Here is a 21,807-nt window from a genome sequence, read left to right as displayed (position 1 = left end):
TGAGCCATGTAGTAATATCAAATCAGAAATTTAGAGTAGAGCCTGATGCTGAAGACCTGTAGCATTTTCCCAAGCACTTGAAGGGGCAAGGAAAATACAAATGCTCATGAAGAGTGTGCATGAGAACTCCCATGTTTCACTTCGTACCATTACCCCTCTAAGCTGTTACTGCCATGCAGCTCTTGCTGAAATCTGGTTTCCTTTTTTATCATTTTACCTTCAGGATCATGGTAAAAAAACAACCATATAATGAACACTGAGTGATTACAGGAATAGGCAAGAAGATATTGCCTGTTCTTGTCAGGCACTTTGTAAGCAACCTCCTTTCCACTGAAGCTGAAGTGACAGAGGAAGGATTCCACTTGTGTTAGAAAGTGGCTTTTGTTTCTGACCTGTTCATTTCTAAGCTTATTTGGGTTTGAGCTTTCACATTTCCAGTTTTGGAAGGACAATTTTAAATATGCTTAAAACTAGCAACAGAAAGAGAAGCGCCTGTTATCAAGATACAGAGGGGTAGCTGAGTGTGCCATAACATAATTACATTGTCTCCTTTCTACTTGGGTAGGTCCTGAACTTCTGCTCAGCACTGCTCCATAAAGACTCTGTAGTATACAGATGATCAAATTCTGGGGCTAGTACTACTGTATCTCTTTTATTTTTAGAGTCTTGTTTGGTTGTGGTAGAATTCTCTTTTCAACACTGTTTTTCCCCTCTGTTGACTTTGCTAGGTGATATTTTCTACACACATTTATGCCGTTTTATCTTTGCATTTTTTATGAGGCAAATTCATTTGGGAATGAAACAGAAGAGACAGACTTGGATACATCAAAATGGCTACAGAAGCCTTCTGGTGCCAAAGTCTTGAATTGGCTCAGCTATCCTGCTGGCTGCTATTATGCAGTTTCCAGTTTTCCTGAGTTTTTTGCAGATGAAGTACATGAGGGTTGTTCTATTCAGGGTGACATGTAGTTATTCACTCAAGGACTCACTCCTGTGGCTCTAAAACAAAGCAGCAACAGCCATCAGCTGCATGAAAGAATAAACAGAGAATACCCATAAATACCTGCTTCTGGCAAATTTCTAAATAAGTCTAGCCTGAAGCGCTTGTGTGCATACATACTGTGTAGCTTTTGGGAGGCAGAAGGAAAAAGGGCTACAAAAGAAAGAAGATTAGGAAATACCTACAGAAACACACAGCAGAGAGGCAGCAGAATTGCAGAATGCAACACTCTTCAGAAGCAAGGTGAAAAGAGGGAGAATGGCAAGAAAAACTACAACACGTGAAAATACATGGGTTGAAGAGAGATTACAAACCTAGGAAAATAAGTTTGCAACCAAAATGGTGGTAAGAAAGTGTTTCAGAGAGAAACCCGTGGAGACATGCAATAGCAACAGTAGTTTCTCCCTAGAGATAAGGTAGCTTAAAACCAGCTTTAGCTTCTTGATAGTAAAAGCTGCAAGTAGTCAGAGGGCACAGCAACTGGTAAATGTCTATGGTTTATCCATTTTTCATTCAAAAATCAGTTTAAAGGGTTTGGCCTTCCTGGCTTACAGTGTATCTAGCCATAATAACTTTTTAATAAGACTAATACAAAATAATTTAAATGCCAGGGACAGTATAAATATGCTTACATTTCTGCAACAAAATATGCTGTCCTAGAGCAGAGTGACAGCCTGTATCTGAGCAAAGCTTCCCATTTTCCATGAGTAAAACTAAAAGTTAATTCATTTCAGAAGGTGAATACTTGCAGAAATGGTTAGTGTTTGCTCAGATCTCACAGGCACCTCTTCCTCACAGTTTGTCCACAATCCGTACAGCAGCATCTCCAACTGCGCTTTCCCAGCTGCCATACAAGTCCTGCAGATACATGGCAGCTTAGTATTTCATTACTTCATTAATGTTGTCAAAACTTTAAACTGTTTGCGTGTATTAGGTAGCCAGTTGCTTCATGTAGGCTATCAGGCTAATTAACACTTTCAAGGCTGCACAATACTTCCCTGCATGCCCAGCACCAATCAAATCTAACTACACAGCAACTCTTCCATCCACAGCGCAGGAGCATTATCAAGCACTCACCCAGAGCTGCAGCACATACAGCTTTAATAACTGTGCTCTGAACACTTCAGCTTACATACAAGTGAGTACTAAGTTACACATTCTTGGAAATCTTTTCCCTTTGTCAGAAGCAATTCTGCAATGACACACAGGAAAACAGACTAGATAAAGATGCTGAATTATGGCTATCATTGATACTTTTGTTGAATCCTCTGTTTATCACAGTGGATGAGCCCAGAACAGACCAGGGTATTTTTTATTATGAAATTCTGTAGGATTTCTTAAAAATTCCCAACTGTGGCACATTGATTTATAAGGCAATGACTTTTAAAACACTTAAAGCTCTTATTGACTGTGCATTAGCAGTGTATCAGAAGGTAGAATTCATTTTGTCAGCTTTCTTCAAGCCACACTGTATCATATATTAATATACAGTACATACATAAAAAGAAATACATTACTATACCCGGGTAACTATAGACCGGTTAGCCTCACCTCCGTTCCTGGGAAAGTGATGGAACACCTTGTCCTTGGTGCCATCTTAAGGCATATCAAGGATAAGAGGGTTATGAGGGGCAGTCAACATGGCTTCACCAAGGGGAAGTCGTGCTTGACCAATCTCGTAGCCTTTTATGAGGAAATAACACGGTGGATGGATGATGGTAGAGCGGTGGATGTGGTCTACCTTGACTTCAGCAAAGCGTTTGACACGGTCTCCCACAGCATCCTTGCGGCTAAATTGAGGAAGTGTGGTCTGGATGATAGGGTAGTGAGGTGGACTGTGAACTGGCTGAAGGAGAGAAGCCAGAGAGTTGTAGTCTATGGGGCGGAGTCTAGTTGGAGGCCTGTATCTAGTGGAGTGCCTCAAGGGTCGGTACTGGGACCAGTATTATTTAATATATTCATCAACGATTTAGATGAGGGAATTGAGTGTACTATCAGCAAGTTTGCTGATGACACTAAGCTGGGAGGGGTGGCCGACACGCCAGAAGGCTGTGCTGCCATCCAGAGGGACCTGGACAGGCTGGAGAGCTGGGCGGGGAATAACTTGATGAAATATAACAAGGGAAAGTGTAGAGTCCTGCATCTGGGCAGGAACAACCCCAGGTTCCAGTATAGGCTGGGGAACGACCTGTTAGAGAGCAGTGTAGGGGAGAGGGACCTGGGGGTCCTGGTGGACGACAGGGTGACCATGAGCCGACACTGTGCCCTTGTGGCCAAGAAGGCCAATGGCATCCTGGGGTGTATTAGGAGGGGGGTGGTTAGTAGGTCGAGAGAGGTCCTCCTTCCCCTCTACTCTGCCCTGGTGAGACCTCATCTGGAATATTGTGTCCAGTTCTGGGCCCCTCAGTTTAAAAAGGACAGGGACCTGCTGGAGAGAGTCCAGCGCAGGGCAACTAAGATGATTAAGGGAGTGGAGCATCTCCCTCATGAGGAAAGACTGAGGGAGCTGGGTCTCTATAGTTTGGAGAAGAGGAGATTGAGGGGTGACCTTATTAGTGTATATAAATATATAAAGGGGGAGTGTCACGAGGATGGAGCCAGGCTCTTCTCAGTGGCAAACAATGAAAGGACAAGGGGTAATGGATACAAATTGGAGCACAAGAGGTTCCACTTAAACCTGAGAAGAAACTTCTTCTCAGTGAGGGTGACGGAACACTGGAACAGGCTGCCCAGGGAGGTTGTGTAATCTCCTTCTTTGGAGACATTCAAAACCCGCCTGGACACGTTCCTGTGTAACCTTATCTAGGTGTTTCTGCTCCGGCAGGGGGATTGGACTAGATGATCTTTTGAGGTCCCTTCCAATCTCTAACATACTGTGATACTGTGAAAAAGATAATAATGGCAAAAAAAAGGTACAGCAGCTAACAGTAAACTGAAGAAATGTCATCTGCAGAAAGGCTTAAAAGAGTTCCTCATTTCAAGGTAGTACACAGACTACATGCTAGCTACTGACTTTGCATTCCTATAGATGAATGATAGGAAGTACAGAATAACAGTTCTGCATTTTAACTACAACATTTTCTCAGTTCTTTAATTTTGTATTTTCAGTCAAATTGAGAAGAGGAAGGGATATTCTGGTAGAAATAAAGAAAAATCAAGAAATTCTGCCTTTTCCAGCACACAATTATTTTGGAGACTTCTGATCACATTGCTTCTATAACACTGATCTCTCCAGCTCAGAATTAAGGTCTTGCCAATGATAGATACTATTCTTCCTTCCTCTGCCTTTACTGTAGTAGTCTGATTTCATTTCACAGGGAACATATGTAACAGCTGTAATCCTTAGATTTTGAAGAACAGCTATACTAATATCCTCATTTTAGTTTGCTACCTAAACCCCAGCATCTTTCTACTCATTTCATGTGCTACTGTTACACAGAAGCTATTTGAATTTTTTGGTTTAGTTCTCTTTGGTGAGCTTAAGGTAATTACAGATTTTGTATATTCTCCCCCAGAGCTGCCATTTTTCAGGCTGATGGTAATAAGACCTTCAGAGAACTTGCAGGTTTGACTAATGAGAGGTCTAAATATGACCATGCTTGACACATGTACTTCTACTACATTACTTCAAAGGCTGTATCATACTTTTTCTTCATCCAATCACCTTTGCCGTACCCCATTTGATCCAGCACATCTTCAAGACACTGATGCCAGTGATGTCTCCATCTTATTCTAGGTTTTCTGTGTGGACTCTCTCTACTCATTCTATCAGTAGACTTCCAGAAGTGAACACTATTTAAAAAACATCCACTGCCATTACTCACAATCTCTTGCAATTAATTACTGTGGTGCCTATGACGGATGACAGCAACTCCCACCACTGAAGGAGACCACAATAAAGAAGAATATTCCTTCAGCATCATGCACAAGCCCTTTTTTTGTTGGACTTGGTCAGACTTCAGCAACCTGGTTCTGTAATTTCACCAGTCTGTGCATACTACTTCCCCATATGGAAACGAATAGCTTTATTAGAGTTAAATACAAGCAGCAATCCCTCATACCAGTACAAATATTCACAGCTGCTCCCTGTTACAGAAGGTGAAATATATTCTTCACAATACAAAGCCACATGAACAATCCTGATATTTTAGTAAATACTGTTTACTAGAGCACACATCTGACACATGCTGAGCTGCCTGAGGCATTGTTATATCCATTTTCTGGGTTTTTCTCATTTATATTCCTCGATTTCCTTTTTCTGTGACTCCTCCATTTCCAAATCTTTTGTATGTTTAAATGCATTGCTACCCTTCCATCAATTTTCGTCATTGTCTCTCAACACCTCCACTTCTATTACTCTTTATTGTGACTCAAGCAATGTAGTCATAGCAGCTACATTTGTAAATCCTCTGAGCTGTCACTTCAAACAGCTGCAACCTGCCCATTGCTCCTTCTCCTCCTTCCATTCTCAACCACCTTCTTCCTTCAAGAAGTTTGAAAAGTCATTACTTTGTGGAATTTTCATGCACTTTAGAATGCGCAGGTATCTTCTCACACTTAAGAGCCCCAATGAACTTTAATGAGAGTATTTAAAAAAAAGAAAGAAAACCCACAATGAAATTAGCAGGTCAGCTCCTGTTCCATGCACTCACATCACTTTTCTTCCATCATTTATCTTCCTCAAAGCTGATACATGCAAGGCTATAGATCTGGGATGCTTTTAATATACTAATGGAAAGCATTGGTGTTTTCTGGCTTTGGGACAGAATTGTATTTTAAAGCTAAAATCCTTGTGGAATGGTCTCACTGCTGTTTTTCACGGATCCAGCTCTAATCACAAGACCAGGATGGATGAGGCTTTGAGCAAATTCGTGTCTCTGCCCCTGGCAAGTAGGTTGGAACTAACACAAACCACTTCCAACACAAAACACTCTGATTCTATGATCAAGGCAGAAGAGAACCTTAATTTCTTCTATTTGAGCATACATTAGAAGTGCTTTAAAAAAAAAATGCATCACAAACATATCAAAGAATTCCCAAGAGCAGCAAAACTGTATTTGTAGGCTTAATTACAAATGGTCTTGTATGCATCCTTACTTACAGCTTTGTTCATAGTGCTCTAACAGTAGTGGTGAAGAGTGCTGTTGGAGACGCTAACGGGTATGATTGACACCTGGTCAGACCCATAATATTTTATGTGTTTCTGTACCAGTATAGGTTTATGACAATTTTATTACTCCAATGCAATTGTCTGACATCAGAGCATCATGACTACAAATTCTGGGTGGTCAGCCAGAATCCTGTTGTCTCTAAAAGTTAGAATCAGATAAGAAATATAGTGAGTTGTCAATATGGAGCAGAAACTGCTTTCACAGTATTATTTGGAGTTGCACCTGAACCATAAGCAAACCCTGAAGGCATCTTTCAGGACATTTGACTTCTTACTCTGCCTTATTATTTGCACATGCCGAAGTCCCTCAGGAGTTCCAAACTAACCTGTCATGTCTTCTTCCTGCATCTCATGACTTCCAGCTATCACCAAGTGTTTCCCAGCCTCTGAATGAGCTTTTCCATTTCCTAAGCATTTCTTTTGTACAAGGTCTGTTTCATATTTTGTAACTTTATTAGCATTTTTAAAAATTTTCCCCTCCATCATAATTTACCTTCAGGGTTAGCAAAAATACTTTGAAGATTGTCCTTTTAGCATTCAGGAAGCAATTTAAATTGCAAAAAGACAACCTATTTGTTTCAATAAAATCATAACTCACCTCCCAGGGTTGTTTCACTACATGGGCATATCATGTGGTTAGTTATGACGGGGTCCAGAAATCCAAAAACTGGCATTCACTCACTATAGGGTTTGCTGGGGTTTTTTGACATACTTCACTGGAAGGTATTACATGAATATAGAACACCAAAGTCATTAGAGTAGCGTAAGTGCACCTATGTAGCAGGAAGAAGTTATTAACAAAATTCATGATGTTGAGGGGCTGCAGTGAAAGGTTATTTCTCTTGTATAGCAATCAGCTGAAAGGGAGGATTACTATTTTTATTTTACTATTAAACATTTGGTATTGTCCACAAGCACCTAAACAGATGAATCACTTGTCTTTTTCAACAAGTAATTCATGTTGTCATGGCCATATCAGAAGCTTAAAAATGAAAGTTATTTGTATGAGGACTTTTCATTTGGCTGACAATTGTTTTGGCAAGTATGAAAAGTTATCATTAAATATGTTACATTGGAATACTGCCACTTGCAAATACTTCAAAGATTATTAAAACCCATATATTATTATAGGAGGGATATAAATGTAGTGTTCAAAGTATTGGTCTGAAAGACATAAATATTTGTTATTTCACATCAGATTATTATAAAGAATAAGATAACATTACAAGGATTACCATACCTTCAGTTGAAAAAAGAAGGATTGATTTTTTTTGTCAGAGAACCTGAAAGATCAAAATGCTTCCAACTGATATAAGTTGTAGAGTTCATACATTTAAATGTAGTCAGATCTTCCCCACAACTGTAGGATTTTTCTCTACTTTTAAGCTCAATGGTAGAGCCTATTTTGCTCCAATAACTCGTTTTTTGAAAACAAGATTTTCAGGACAGCTTCTATTTAGAGGAGTAACAGAGGGGAGAAGATCTCAGTAACAGCCAGCTTATTCAAAGATGCTGAACACAAATTCTTTTTCCTTTGAAAAACAGCAAAAGAGAAAAGCAACAGCACACTTTCCCATTCCATTTAGAAATGGTGAAATGACATAATGGATCTGATGCAGAAAGTCATTCCTCTCTGCCATTTACCATGTTTTTCCCTAGCATAGACATGTTTCTGTTCATGGCTTTTTCTGTCACCAGGTCTGTTCAAGCAGCCAGTGCCCAGCCCTCAGCAGACACTCTTCCAAATTGCCTTGTCAAGGGCAACAATCACTTTTGCATTGAATACCTTCTTAACATCAGACATGGGCACTTTGGAGTATGGTAATAAGTGTTAGAGCTGGTGACAGTTTTTTGCTGAACACCTAACAAAGGGTTTAATTGTGTATTTTTTATAATTAGATAGGTCATTCATCTAATACATCAAAGCCCCTCCCCCAGAAAACTGTGGTAATCACCATACAGCATTGGTTAAAATGTGTAAGTATTTGTGGAGCTTACAACTGGTGTACTGCTTTCATCAAATATAAAGTTTCCCACAATATACAGATCTTCAAGAAAATTCTAGACAGGTCACCTCTTTTTTTTATGCTCAGCAAAAGGCCTCATACCCTCTCCCCCTTCCTCTAAATCGTATCTCCAAAGCACTTGAAGTGATAGTCTCTCAGATCCCTTTCTAAGGATCTATCCTCAGGCTTTAAGTAAAAAAAGCTTACAAAACTCTGATTTATTATCACCATTTGTGTCCATGAGCTTTATTGCCCAACAATAGATCAACTTGGCTTGCTTTAGGCATTAACAGTACATTAGTAGGCCAATTATAACACTCTAAAAGTTTAATTTGTAAACAGTACAAATCATTATTGTTTCACAAAATGAGATTTCCATCCTATTACTAACATATATTAGCAATGCCAATTTTATTCTAATTGCAGGTTTGATTTAAGATACTTAAGTCAATTTTATTGATAAGCAGTGTCATCTGCAATATATTACAGATGACCTGAAAGTTTACAGACAGATTGCTAAAGATACAGTTGTAAGAATACTTTTTGTTATTCCCTACACCTCAGTTAGCCTCAGGAGCCAGACATAAATGATGCCAAGGACAATCCAGGGAGGGGAATTATTTCCTGGTGATACAACTTCTTTTAATTCTCCACAAGTTTCCTCCTGCCAGTGGAAGAGGATGTGAATGCTAGCTGTTGTATTCACACAGCTTCCCAGTAAACTAGTAGAATTAGGATGGTTCAATAAAGGATGACTAAACTCAATCAACTGCAGGGGTTTGGGTTGGGTTTTTTTATCCTTAATTTCAAACCAACTGACTGCAGTAATCTTAATCCAGTACATTTCTGATTTTGTTGCCTTGCTGTATTTGACAGAGCTGTCTGGGTTATGATTAGAGCACCATGGAAGTACTTGTTACTGTCAAGCCAGCAGTAAAAATCCGCTTTTATTATGGTGGGTATTTTACTCCTAGGCATTCCAAGGGAGACTCTGCTCTGCTAGGGGCCACGAAAGTGTATCAAGTTTGGTTGGTTTAAACTACAATTAGAGTTCTAAAGCATGAAATCAGCCTGTCTTTTTGTGTTGTGTATGCACAGCAGTAAGATGAGCTCCTGAGAAGCTACAAGAAGCACTTGAGAAAACAAATAATGTCCCTGTCACGTTCCTTAGAAAGCTGTCAGCTCCATTAGTGGGGAAAGATGTAGGTCAGCCGATATGCAAAATACTTAGTGCCTTCCTTTTCCATATTATAAAGAGAGCCATTATAGGTGACATACAGGCTTACAAGCAAATCTCAGAATAAGTGGCATAACGCCTGCTATTAACTGTGTTGGAGACACTTTAAATATCTCTATCAATACAAAATCTCATACTTTCCTGTGGCTGCTAGCTCTTTTAGCTTGTGCCATTTCAAAAACCAGAACAGCAGTGATGCAAGATGGGCCAAGCAACAGAGGCAGAGACATGATAACAGTCATCAAAGCTTCTTTAACAGAAGCAGTGTCATCGCAAGGGATTACAGTATTTGAAGGTGGAGTTAGTTTTACTTGATTTCAAGTATTTATGATGCCATATAATATTTATGAGGCCATATGAAGTATTATTATATTTGCATCCCATTTAAGAGATATGGAAGTAGCAGAAAGATGGTGAAATAATTTATGCAGGTAAAAGCAAATAAAGGGAGGTGAAAGAGGTGGAAAAACTCAAACCATGAAAAAATAAAAGATTAAGTACTCCAGTGAAAAATACACTGTATGTACATATGACAGCTATTTAAAGTACTTAATCTGGGGAAGAGTGGGAGAGGTCATAATCTCTCTGGCAATGCAGAAGTGTCCAGCTAGCAAAAAGCATTTAGGCTGTTTGTCCCTCACATCTAGAAATCATGCAGGGAGGAAGGAGGTGTCAGGGGAGGAAGCTGCAGCATGAAAACACTGATACAGGAGTATGGTCCACCTTTCCAGGCTCCAGCTTAAGCCAACACTACACACAGGTCACAACTTCACCTGTCATTGAGTGTGCTAATAAAGTCTATGCAGTATCTTGAGAATGTTGACAGTATTGTGATGGTGCAGACACCCAAGATGTCAAATATTTTTATAAATTTTTATGAGAATACAGCTAATTTCTTACACAGGCAGTGGACATCAACAGTACCCAAAAAGTAACTGGAGGACACAGCAACTTGGATACAGACACTCGGGGCTGTACATTAATGCAGTAGCTTGAACTCAGTTCCATGGTGAAATCAAGGGAATTGACATGATCACATCCTCCTTTCATCTGAATTTTATAATTCCTTTCTATGGTTTTGTGAAGCCAGTTATCACAAAAAGCTGTATTTCATACCTCCTTCTGCCATCGCTAGCAAGTCCAATTCTTTTAAATGTTCTTTTCCATTTCTGTTTAAAAAAATGCCACTAAGTTTAGGTTTTAATCAAGAGTTAAAGTAAGAAATATGCCAAAACCTGAAGAGGTTTATTAGTCTAAACAGGATGTAAACGATTTTCCCCTTATTTTATAGCACCAAAATTGCTAGTGTGCACAGGAGCTTTCTTACCCAAGGTCTCACAAAAATAGAAGTTTGAACTGAGTTTTGCTTAATAAGCAGACTTATTGTTTAAAGCAGTAGTCAATTAATCACTGAAAATGCTGTCCTGACTATAATTAATAACTACAGACAAAAGGCTATAGGCAAAAAGACAAGGTAGATCAAGAAAAGCAAACACATCTCCAAGAATAGATTTTTACTCTCTTTATCACTCCTGGAGCTCACAAATATCTCAAACAGAACCTGCAGCTGAACCACTGAAAGTAAAAAGATGGAGAAAGAGGGCTGTTAAAGCATAGTCACTTTTGACCATTTATGTGCAGGAATAGAGAACAACAACTGATCAGACAAGAAGGATTGAACAGTAATACATCATAGATAAAAATGGATACCAAAAACATAAAAACAAATTTTGCATGAATGTTTTTTTCTAATCATATTTCAGAAACAGGTGATTTGCAGCCCTAGGCAAGTGGCAGTGGGGAGCAGAAGAGGAAAGGAGGAACAAATACTTGACCTAGTTCTTCAGATGCCATCAAATGCCCCAGCAATCCTGCAGTCTCCAAGACAGCATAACTGAGAGCTCCCTGGTGCAAAAAGCAGAGGGGAACAGCTTCTTCCCTTCTGCTCCTGCGCAGCCCCATCCTGCAACTGCCCAGGTCCTTCCACTCAAGCTCCCACCACCTCTGCAGGCTTCAGCGCCCACTGGCTCACATGGTGGCTCAGTGGTGCTAGAGCTGCTGGGAGCAACATATGTGCCAACATAAGACTGCAAGAAAGGAACGGGAATGGGACTCAAACATTCTTGGCAGCAGCAGGAAGGCACAGCAATTTGTTGTCTCATGCAACTGCCACCAAAGGGTACAGCACTTGAACTCTTATGGATCCGTAACACAGTAAACCTTCACTGAACGGCATGGTTTTCAGAAGCCTGGTCTACATCTAAGGGACGTGATATAGGATAATACAATGTATTTGGAAAACCCTGCCAGTTTTTGCAGGAGGTAATATTGTTCCACGGTGCCCTTCTTTTTTTTCTTGCAACACAGTTTATAAGATATCTTGTTCCAGAAACAAGATTATAAACAAGGTAAGTACTCCTTTAATTCCATCTATACCGACAAAAGTTTAGCATAAATCGTATTTAAAACCTATCACTAGCCAATATAGCAAAGCCAGCAAAAACCTGTAATACAGATTTCACAAATGGAATTTTACATAAGTAAACATGACAGGCATAACCGTGAGGAACCCGTTCATCAAATTCTTCAAGGGCCATCTCCACCACTTTCAGTTAAATCAAAGATGGTCTCAGTCTTTGAGGTTAAATTGAATACTTTTTTCTGTAAAAAATTCCCCCTGACTTTGAATAGGTGCTCTACATACAAAATGACTAAAATATTTATGGCTTCTACTTTATGTATAAGAGCATATACATCATGATATAATATATTCATTCCTACCCTGTGTATATACTAAGTAAATATAAAGAGTAGGAATGTATGCATTATTCCTTGCTAATTTTGCCTTGAGGTATATATATTTAACTCCAAACCCAATTTCCATTCTTTTCTTTGCAACACATTTTATATCTTAAATTATGAATGTACAACACAGGACGTCGTTTGGATGTCAAAGAAGCAATCAGCTGAAGACGACTATCATTCAGAAGCTATTCAGAGTCAAACAGAAACAGATTTTTTTTTAACCTTTAAAAATGCTACAGTATATTAGGAATATAAGAATTGATTCTATTACTGCCTGGAGTGCTGAATTTTTATTCATACTTAGGATTATTGCCTTTACAAAGTACTAAATTCAGCAAGCATGTCATAAATTATGACAGTGATTTCTATGTAAAAAGATACGCTGCTGAACTCAAGAAGTGCAGAATAAAATACTTGAAGGGAAATAAAAGTCCCTGCAAGCCGCACAACTAAGTCAATACAGAGTCATCAAAGTCCACCAGTCAAGCATAGTTTATATGCTAGACTAACTTCAGAAGTGGAGAGGTTTCTGCTTACTCCGTGTATGGTGACTCCAGCAGCTGAGTGCAATGCTTCTCCCTCCACTCAAGATATGAAACCAGCCTTAGCCCCACATCATGATGAGAACATAGGGGACCCAGTGCAGGAATCTCTAACTGTGACCCAGAAAACTGCTGATGGACAACCCACATCAATGCAGGATGCATGCTTAGAAAGTGTTCCCCCCTCTGCCTTACACACAGTCCAAGGCAGGTAACTGGACAAACAAAAACAGCCCCACACAAAAGGCATGGAAAGATAGAAGTGACCCAGGAACATATGCAGGGGAGGCAAGGAAAAAGGCTTTTGAAAACCTCCATAAGCAGTCAATGTAGCGAGATCCAGGCAAAGGTTTACACTCAGAGAACCTAAGCGGACGGATACACCCATTTCTGATTCTTAAACCCAACTTAAAATTGTATTTAGTTCATAATAATCCCTTGCAGATGCTGTGTATCCTGCTTATAAAATTCCCAGTAAGCTTCACAGACACACTTTATGGGCGTCACATGATTTATTTGAAGCTCCTTTTAATCATTAAAGCAGCAATACACATAATCCAGTTTCAGTCACAGCTTTAGGACTGAGAAGATACGAATGTAGTATTGCAGAAAGTAATGGTATTGAAGCTTGCTGGAGGACAAGTCATGGCTCTGCGAACTGGGAGAAACTGAGGCAAGGTACCAGACCAAGGTACAGAGCCTGACACAACTGCAGGGAGTAGCAGGTTACCTGGGCTGCAAGTAACCTTTCATGAGAAGAAAGACAAAGGAAAATGAAGATGAAAGACATTGCAAAAGATTCTGAAAGATTTTCAACATTAAGCTTCTTCAACCACCTACCCAATTCTGACCAAACTGCTTAGACACATTTATAAAAAGTACTTCTGCATTTCATCTCAGTTCTACAGCTGTAGGAACAGTGCTAGTCCTGAGAAAACTGAAGCCCACAACAGGCTTAGCATCCCTAGTAGAAGTCATTCTCCAGTGTTACGAATGGGTTCTACTAAATTTTTAATGAAAACAGCCACATAACAGCAGTATGAGGCATAGAGCAAAGTCCAAAGTCAGAGTGAACACAGACCTATTATCAACTAACAATCATTTTCAAAACAGGTTTAAATGGAAATTCTATGGATATGAACAAGATGATCTAGCAGCACAGTTACAACAAAAGCAAGAGATGAAAGTTACAAGTGGATTTTCAAATGAAGTACAAAATGGTTTTAAAATTACACGAGCTGTTTCACATGCAAGAGTTTGTACTACACACCTCAGTGCCATTCACACAATTACTTTCACAGTTAGGTAAACGACTAAAGTCTGCCACATGAGACACTTACCAGTCACTAAAAGGCAAACCCCAGCACCACTGGTAAGCGACACACTAAAAGCTTAAGCTGCTATAGAGCAAAGAATTAACCCTCCTAGCATTTTTACTTGTTAAATTAAAATGTATTTGGTTTGATTAGAATATCGTTGATGGTTCTTTTTGTATTGCTGGGGCATTCAGATGTGCAGGTTGAGATGATTAAACAAAAGGATTTTCCACAGCAGTGGCAACCATAAATATAAATGTAAATGTTAACTTGCATTGCAGAGCCACACCTGCACACATACATACTGCCCCATCTCTCTCCCCCATTCTCTTCCTGCTGCAGAGAACAAGCTTCTCCCATACATTCATCTTGTTTGACAAATTCTTACACCATTTAGCCAGCTTCTAACCACTCCCATGCAAACCCAAACATTTATCTTCCCCTTTTTAAACCTCATCTGATGTACCTACTTTGCTTTCTGATTAGATGTGTAATGCTGGAGGTGGAAGACTGAAATAATCATGAAGATACTTCTGAAAACACAAATTTATGTAAAAAAAAAAAAATCTAGATTTTAATATTTACACTGTGATGAAAGCCTGGAATTATCAACAGCTTTTCAGCGTGTATGTGCCATGATTCAATCATCTGTCACATTTTGTGTCTTCCAGTGGTACTCTGGCTACAGACACCCATGATAAAGGCAGTATCTTTCAGAAGATCTGTATAAAGAGCATAACTTCATATATGAAGTTTCTCTCTCTCTGGTTTCTATCATAGAGAGAAAGTGTCGATTAGGAAAACACACTAAGTGCAAGGAAATAAGGCTTGAGTTGTCAGGCACATAGGTGGGAAAACCACCATGCAGTTCATGGAATTCAGAGTCACTGATAAGTCCACAGCCACAAACCATCCCCTGGAAGCAGTGTTAGAGCCTGGAACCAAGCCTGAGACACAGACACTAGGCACAGCATCTCAAAGACCTGCATAGAGGTCATTATTACTGTAAGACAGTTGCAAGATGACAGTCAAGTGTAGTCAAAGGCAAGTATGGGTTCAAGGCAGAAAAAGAACAGCAATCCTGGGAAGGGCTACATAGCAGAGACTAACATAAGGAATTTGGACCTTGCAGTCAAAATAAATAGCACAACACATCAAAACAGTTGATATAGTCCCAGTGCTAAACAATTATTGCACTTTCTGAAACAGTTAAGTAACTGCAGGCAAAAGCCAAACATGGTTCATGCATAGGTATTTCTAAAACAAATCTATAGGCTTTGCATCTATACCGAAGCAGTGGACCTTTGGGGGAAGTGGCATTCACAGTATTATTCTTTCCAAGTAATAGTATGGGTAAATAAAAACTGTTTGGGAAAGATGGGCTTGCGTTGTCTTCAACAGTGAATTAACCATCGGGGACCAATTCCTGTCTTTCAGTAAGTATTTTCAGAGGGATGGAGGGAAATTCCGCATTTAAGAGTGGAAAGTCTCTCCAGAGCCATTTTCAAGCCCCAGACTGCAGCACATGAAACTCATAGCAACTACAGTATCTGGGCATGGGAAGAAAGTTTTATTTTCTTTTCCAAGTGCAAGAATTCTCCTCAAATTAAAATTTCTTTCTACAAGCATAAATTGGAAGGAATTTAGGCAAGTTATGATTACCTTGCAGGTGCATCTGCACAAAAACTCATTTCCAGCCTTGCAGCTCAGCTCCCATTGAAGTCTGTGCAGCCGGGCAGCACAGCCAGCAGCTCTCCACCTCACTGTAAACAATTGGAAGAATCTGAATTATTCCCTTTAAAACAGGGCTTCAAACATTCAGCTGCATGAGCAGTCCAATGTTTTACATAAAGCTTCAGTATGGAAATATTCCATAATAAATTTACCTTTGTTGTGGCAGTTCTAACTTAGAACTCTATAGTTACGAAGGATGAAAATTATGACCTAAAAAGCACCTAAAAGACACAGAAGGCTTAAAACAACTGAAATAAAGGAATTTATAATTTCTTGACTGGGAGGGATTTATTTTTATATTTAAATACCAGACTGACAATATTACATAAGAACTCTAGTCAATTCTGCCATTTCAAAGCTACAATGGGACAAACTTGAGGGCTCCGCGAAGTTCTTTCCAATTAAAAAATACAACTACACTAATCAAAGCATTCAGGTATATTAATTGTGATCTCACAAAATTACAGAAGGAAAAGACTTAAGTGAAATAGGGGTATTCATTAATATTTAATAACTATTTCCCTTTGTGAATAATTTGGAATAGCTTAGTTCAAAAATCTGTTTAAAATGGAAATTATAATAGTAACATATAAAAAGAAGTTCAACTTCTCCGTTTGCTGGTAAGTTTGAACAACATTATCACCAGTTGAATCGCAAATGAAGGTGAGCATTTAAATTCCCAAAACCAAGAGTCCATTTTTTAACTTGGTCTTTTTGGAATCTTTTATTGTTGAAATGATAGTACCCTTTTGATGTCAGAGCCATAAAGTGTTTTATAGTAAACATTTATTTTCAATCAAATTCAACTACTTTTCTTTCATATGGTAGCATCTCACACGACCACATTTGAATTGGACAATATCTGATATAATGTTTCTCATAAGGAGTTTTTCTCTCTGTGCCTCCAGATCACTGAAAAAGAATGAAAAACTATGAAAAACAAGCATGCTGTTTTTCAAAGAGTGGTAATGCCAAATTTCACACTTTTTCATTTGGTAAATCATATTTGACTTGCTCAAATTTCAGTAGCTCAGAGGTATGTTGTTCTAAACTACAACCTTGAAGGATTATGAGATTTAACATACTTTGTTGGGAAATCTCAAAAATACAATTATAAGGATTTTACAATAATTGAAATATGTAACAGAGAACTGGATTTAAGCTACATACAGACTTTGTATCAGAGCTCATGTAATGAGTATCAAAGCTGTCTGATACGCTGCACAGTCTTATTTCTGGTACTTTCACTGGTACCACTGAATTACAACAGAAATACTGCTAAGCATTGTCAAGGTGGTGCAAAGTATCCCATTCTTTCTAAGAAGTCATCACTAGACCACTACCTGGATTAACACAGAGCTGAACTTCCTAAACGAGACCTCTATATTGTGTGGGAGAAAACATCTAGTTCTGCAAAGAGAAGTCCTAGCTGTCTCACTCTCCCCAGCTGGTAAAGACACTTAAGGGCAACCAAATGGCTGTCAGAGGCAGGGAACTGCCTCATTCCTTTATCCACACTGCAGCACAGTAACTTCAGTCTGATCCTCCATATGAAGCAATGTGTCAGCACAAGCAAGGTTCCTGCTCAGCAGCAGAAAATGGCTTTTGGCTTCGTAAATGATATCTGAGCCATAGAGCCAGCAGATGATTTTTAACCAGTAGTGAGCAACAGCTACATTCAACTGTAATCAAAACCACCAGCTGGCAAAACTTCTAGAATAGCTATATTGTCACATCAGCCTCTATTAAAAGTGAGATTAATTACTACAACATCTGAGAAATTCTGTTCACAATGTTGTTATTGTAATCTTCCTAAACGTACGGAACTCTAAAATAATGCTGAAGTCAGCATTTGTCATGCAGATCCAAGAACAGCACTTTGCCCTAAGTAGTCTATGTTATATGTTGCATTGCATTGCTTGACAACAAACTGTTTCCATAGGAGGAAAGAATAATTTTACCTAATCTAAATATGTAGGATTCCAGAAAAAGAAGGGCAGACAGAAGGCCGAAAACATGAATTATGCATATTGTATCAAGCTCGTATCCTACTTTAGAGCTGGAGCAGGTTTTGCATGAAAAGAAATTAGGATGAAACATATATTGGACAATTTTCTCCATAACTGGTTCTTACTCACCTTAAATGCAAAATTTTATTTAGCTTATATCACAGGGAGACATCCCGATTAAAGAAGCACATTTACATGGGTCCCTTTGAAAGGATTTAATGCAAACAAGTCTGAAATAATTGAAGAGAAGACATTTTCTGACTGTTTTCAAAAGAGCTTAGTGAAGAAGAGGAGAGCAGGAAAGAATTACTTTATTATATTGATTTTCTTGAAAACAAAACAATAAAAAATATCAAAGGTAGGTCAAATGAACCAATTCTCTTTTGTAAAAATCAATAGCAGCGTGCAGAATATGAGTGAATTTACATGTCAAAAAGTGTTTGTAACCATACTGCAAAACAAGATACGCACATTATTACTCTAATAAGGCAGGTAATACAAAAGACTAGCTTAGTTCATTACTATACACTACTATTTTAAAATAGTTTAAAATGCAGTGTATGCATACTTTTCCTAATTTAATCAAGCCATTAATCTGAATATGACTGATTATATGTTACATTACAACTCACTAAGCTATGATGAATCATAGCATGACTGCCCTGAAGCTGCTTAAAACACATCAAAAACTGAAAAATGGTTCTACGCAACACCTCAAAAAAAATTGTCTGTTGAAGTCTTTACTCAAATCATGCATTCTTAATCTCCAAGACTCTTCTGCTCTGTGATAAAAAAGTTTCAGTCATCACCTGACCACAAATTTCTACTACACATTATCAGTATTTCATTGATGTTCAACCACAAAGTAGAAACTAACACATAGCATCATACAGCACTTGACAAATCTAAAACTCTACTGGCTTCTTTAGTAGTTTCACATCAAATACCTGACAGTGAAAGGAATCCCTTCTTTATCAATACCCTCAAGGGGATAACATCAGTCCCAGACACTTGAAAATACAAATGTTTGGGAGCATTAACCTCAGCTCAGTGTTAGCAATTACTATCATTACCATCAGTCACATAAAAATTAGTTTCAGGACTGATTCCCAATTTCCAGCAGGACCAGAGCTGAGGGCATAACTGCCTCCATTACATCATGACTGTACAATCTGATACCCAGCTATAATACTCAAGGGACCCAGGTGTGAGCTCAAACTCTACAAAGCCTCAGCCACCCCTCAACACCTCCCCTTGACCTACAAAAGATGCATGTGATTCCTTAAGTTTCTTCTATGGCTTCCCTACCTCATTCTTTAAGACAGCAAAACACTTTGGATGCAAAAACTGTGCATGCATAAACATCTAAGGGGCTTCAAACAACATCACCTAAAAGCATCAGAAGGTAGTAGATAATCTACTGGAAATGAGGACTTACAGGTCAATTCTGAGGTTTTGTAGCCAATATCGAAACTTCACCTGACTTTGCCAGTGGTAGAATCAATGGGAAAGGACCACAAGGATGGTAAACTGAAACCCCTTCTGTTTAAAATCTGTGCATTATTCAGGTTCACACTGAGGACTTGATCCTGTTACTTCCCACTCCCTCCACTTACCAATACAGAGTATAAGAGTCAAAACTATTTCTTCATAATAAGCCTCTTTTAAGGATATTCAGGAGAGCAAATACAGGAAAACTAAACAGCAACCATAGCAGAGCTAAAATTAAAATAACACAACATCCTATACTAAATTCATATTGGACAATAAATATAAGCCAGTTATTAATAGAAGTCATAAAAGGCACGTACTTTTGTCACTTTTTCAAAGAGTACAATGCACTTTCCTGCTGTTAAGTGAACCAAGTACTGGCAGGTTAGTCAAACCCTTTCAAAAAGCTAACATCAAGTTTTTTAAAAGCAACAATTAAATCTTCTCTGTGCTCTCCCCCAAAAAAGTATTCCAAAGCAGTACTAAATACGTTCTCATTTCAGATGAGCAACCATGTATTTACTTCGTTTATAATCACATTTATGAGAGGAAGACAGAGGAAAGCCCCACTTCTCCAGCTTTGCAGGTCTGCAGTTTTAACTTCACTTTTGTTTTGAAGAGAACCTGAACCAGCATTTATAGTCACTGAATAATAAACATCAGAAGTTTCCTTGAGACAGTATATTTTCAATTGTGTGCTCATGACTGGCAGATATATTTTACTTATTTTTGTGTAAGTTACTACAGGAAGTCTAAAAAAATACAAGGTAGAAGAATTAAAACTATGTTACTCACCACATTTGTTGGTACCAGACATGAGTTTGATGTCACCCAACAGAGGCACTTCTCATTTCCCTTCTTCACAATTCTGTCTACAACACATTAAAAAAATATATATAATTGAATATTCAAAGTAACAGCAGCATGCAATAGCAGGAAAAAAGGACACAGAGGCTTTACATTCTGTGGTTAAAAGGAGCTGCCTTCTTTGAAATCAAAGACAAGACTTAAACCTAACATACTCTAGGAATTCTCTTCATTGTAGCAACTGGCATTCAGTCACTGACACAGATAACTCAACGTAAACTTGAAGCAAAGACAGACAGAGCAACCATGACCATCATCAGACTCGACCTCCTGCTCAAAACCACATTGAACTTCATCAACACAAACTGCAGCTTTCCTTGTCTGCAGTGTACGGTACAGTTGCATCAGCATGCAACCACTGAGGTGGCAGAAAATTCAACACAGCCATGGCTACAAAGGGAGAGTTTCAGTCCTGCGTAAATTAGAACAGGATCTAAAGAAGCCAGTGAATTTAAACTAGCAATAAAACAGGTGGAACTTCTTTTATAACAGCTAATAACATTATTTGTTATTTCATGACAACTAGTCATTTAGAGCATCTGCATTTGCTTCCTCATCTATAGTCTTATTTCATACCATTGCATTGAGATTTCTTAACTGAGCTTTGTCAGTCAAACTTTACCCTAATTTCTTTAGCATACAAGCAGTTTCTTTGAGAACTGGTCTCATCCCTACAATGAGAGTAACACAGTCACAATAGGGATACACAGAGCAATACAGCAACACTGGTTTTTCACTCCCTGGGCAGAAAATATTTGGAGTATGCTCATCCCCCACCAATGCTGCACTTGGTCCACCACTGTTAAAAACCACACTACAAAGCCACACTACAAGGTGCCCAAGTGAGAAAATGAAGTGAAACGTCACCTGAGGGAAGAAGCACAAATTCCCACTCTTCTTCCAGCAGATGCAGAAGAGACACAGCCTCTCAAGCCATAGAGGGACTAAAGAACAGGCCCCACGCTAATCCAAAAGAAAGTCTTTGGCAAAGCACCCTTCATGGCCACCACCATAACAAACCCGTGAACAAAGAACCAGATCAGAAGACTTTAAATAAGCAAAAACCTGCCCACCAACACAGAGACACCAAGCCTAAAGAAACCAACTCTCCTGCGCCTTCCCAAGTCTTTATATGGCTTGTGATGATGGTAATGCAATGCATCTGCTCCAAGTGCCATGCCACACACCCAGCTGCTCTCTTGCCCCCCTTAGGGTTGCTGAGCATCCCTGTCTGCAGCTGATACCATTGCAGCTTTTCTCAAGCTGCTGGGGGCTTTGGTTAGTACCAAGCACGCTAGGAGCTGTGTCAGCCACCCTCTGTTCTAGCATAACACTGTTTGGTGGAGATGAGCAGCTTAGTATAACAAAGCTTGTATGAAGGTATATAGGTGTATGTTTGCTTCTAAAGCAATGGTAAGGGTGGCTAAATCACAGATTTAATCTTATTACACTGTAACATACCTGCAGTAATGTGAGATCAACGTTGGCCCAAAGATTAAAGAAGCATTTCTGTGAGAAGAAATAGTCCTAAAATATAGTCCATGTTGTGCTGCATTCTTTCTAAGTCTTTTTACTCAAGTATTACTGCTTTAGAAATGCAATTATTGATGATAATCATTTAAATCAAGGA

At 38.9% G+C, this 21,807-nt stretch overlaps 1 long non-coding RNA gene across 1 annotated transcript; it reads right to left on the bottom strand.

The window, feature by feature from the left end:
* Nucleotides 1-631: 631 nt before the first annotated feature.
* On the bottom strand, nt 632-21,295 carry LOC133226455 (uncharacterized). The gene is made up of 2 exons (XR_009729512.1): nt 21,243-21,295; nt 632-1,026 (listed from the first exon to the last, which is right to left on the bottom strand). It is a non-coding gene; the product is annotated as an uncharacterized LOC133226455 (long non-coding RNA).
* Nucleotides 21,296-21,807: the final 512 nt, after the last annotated feature.

Source organism: Neopsephotus bourkii, unplaced genomic scaffold (genome assembly GCF_033783945.1).
Source record: "Neopsephotus bourkii isolate Nb327-2 ecotype Australia unplaced genomic scaffold, CSIRO-AGI_Nbou_v1 NB_196, whole genome shotgun sequence".
NCBI lineage: Eukaryota > Metazoa > Chordata > Aves > Psittaciformes > Psittacidae > Neopsephotus > Neopsephotus bourkii.
Note: the sequence above shows the minus strand (reverse complement) of the source record. Positions and strands in the feature narration are given on the sequence as shown.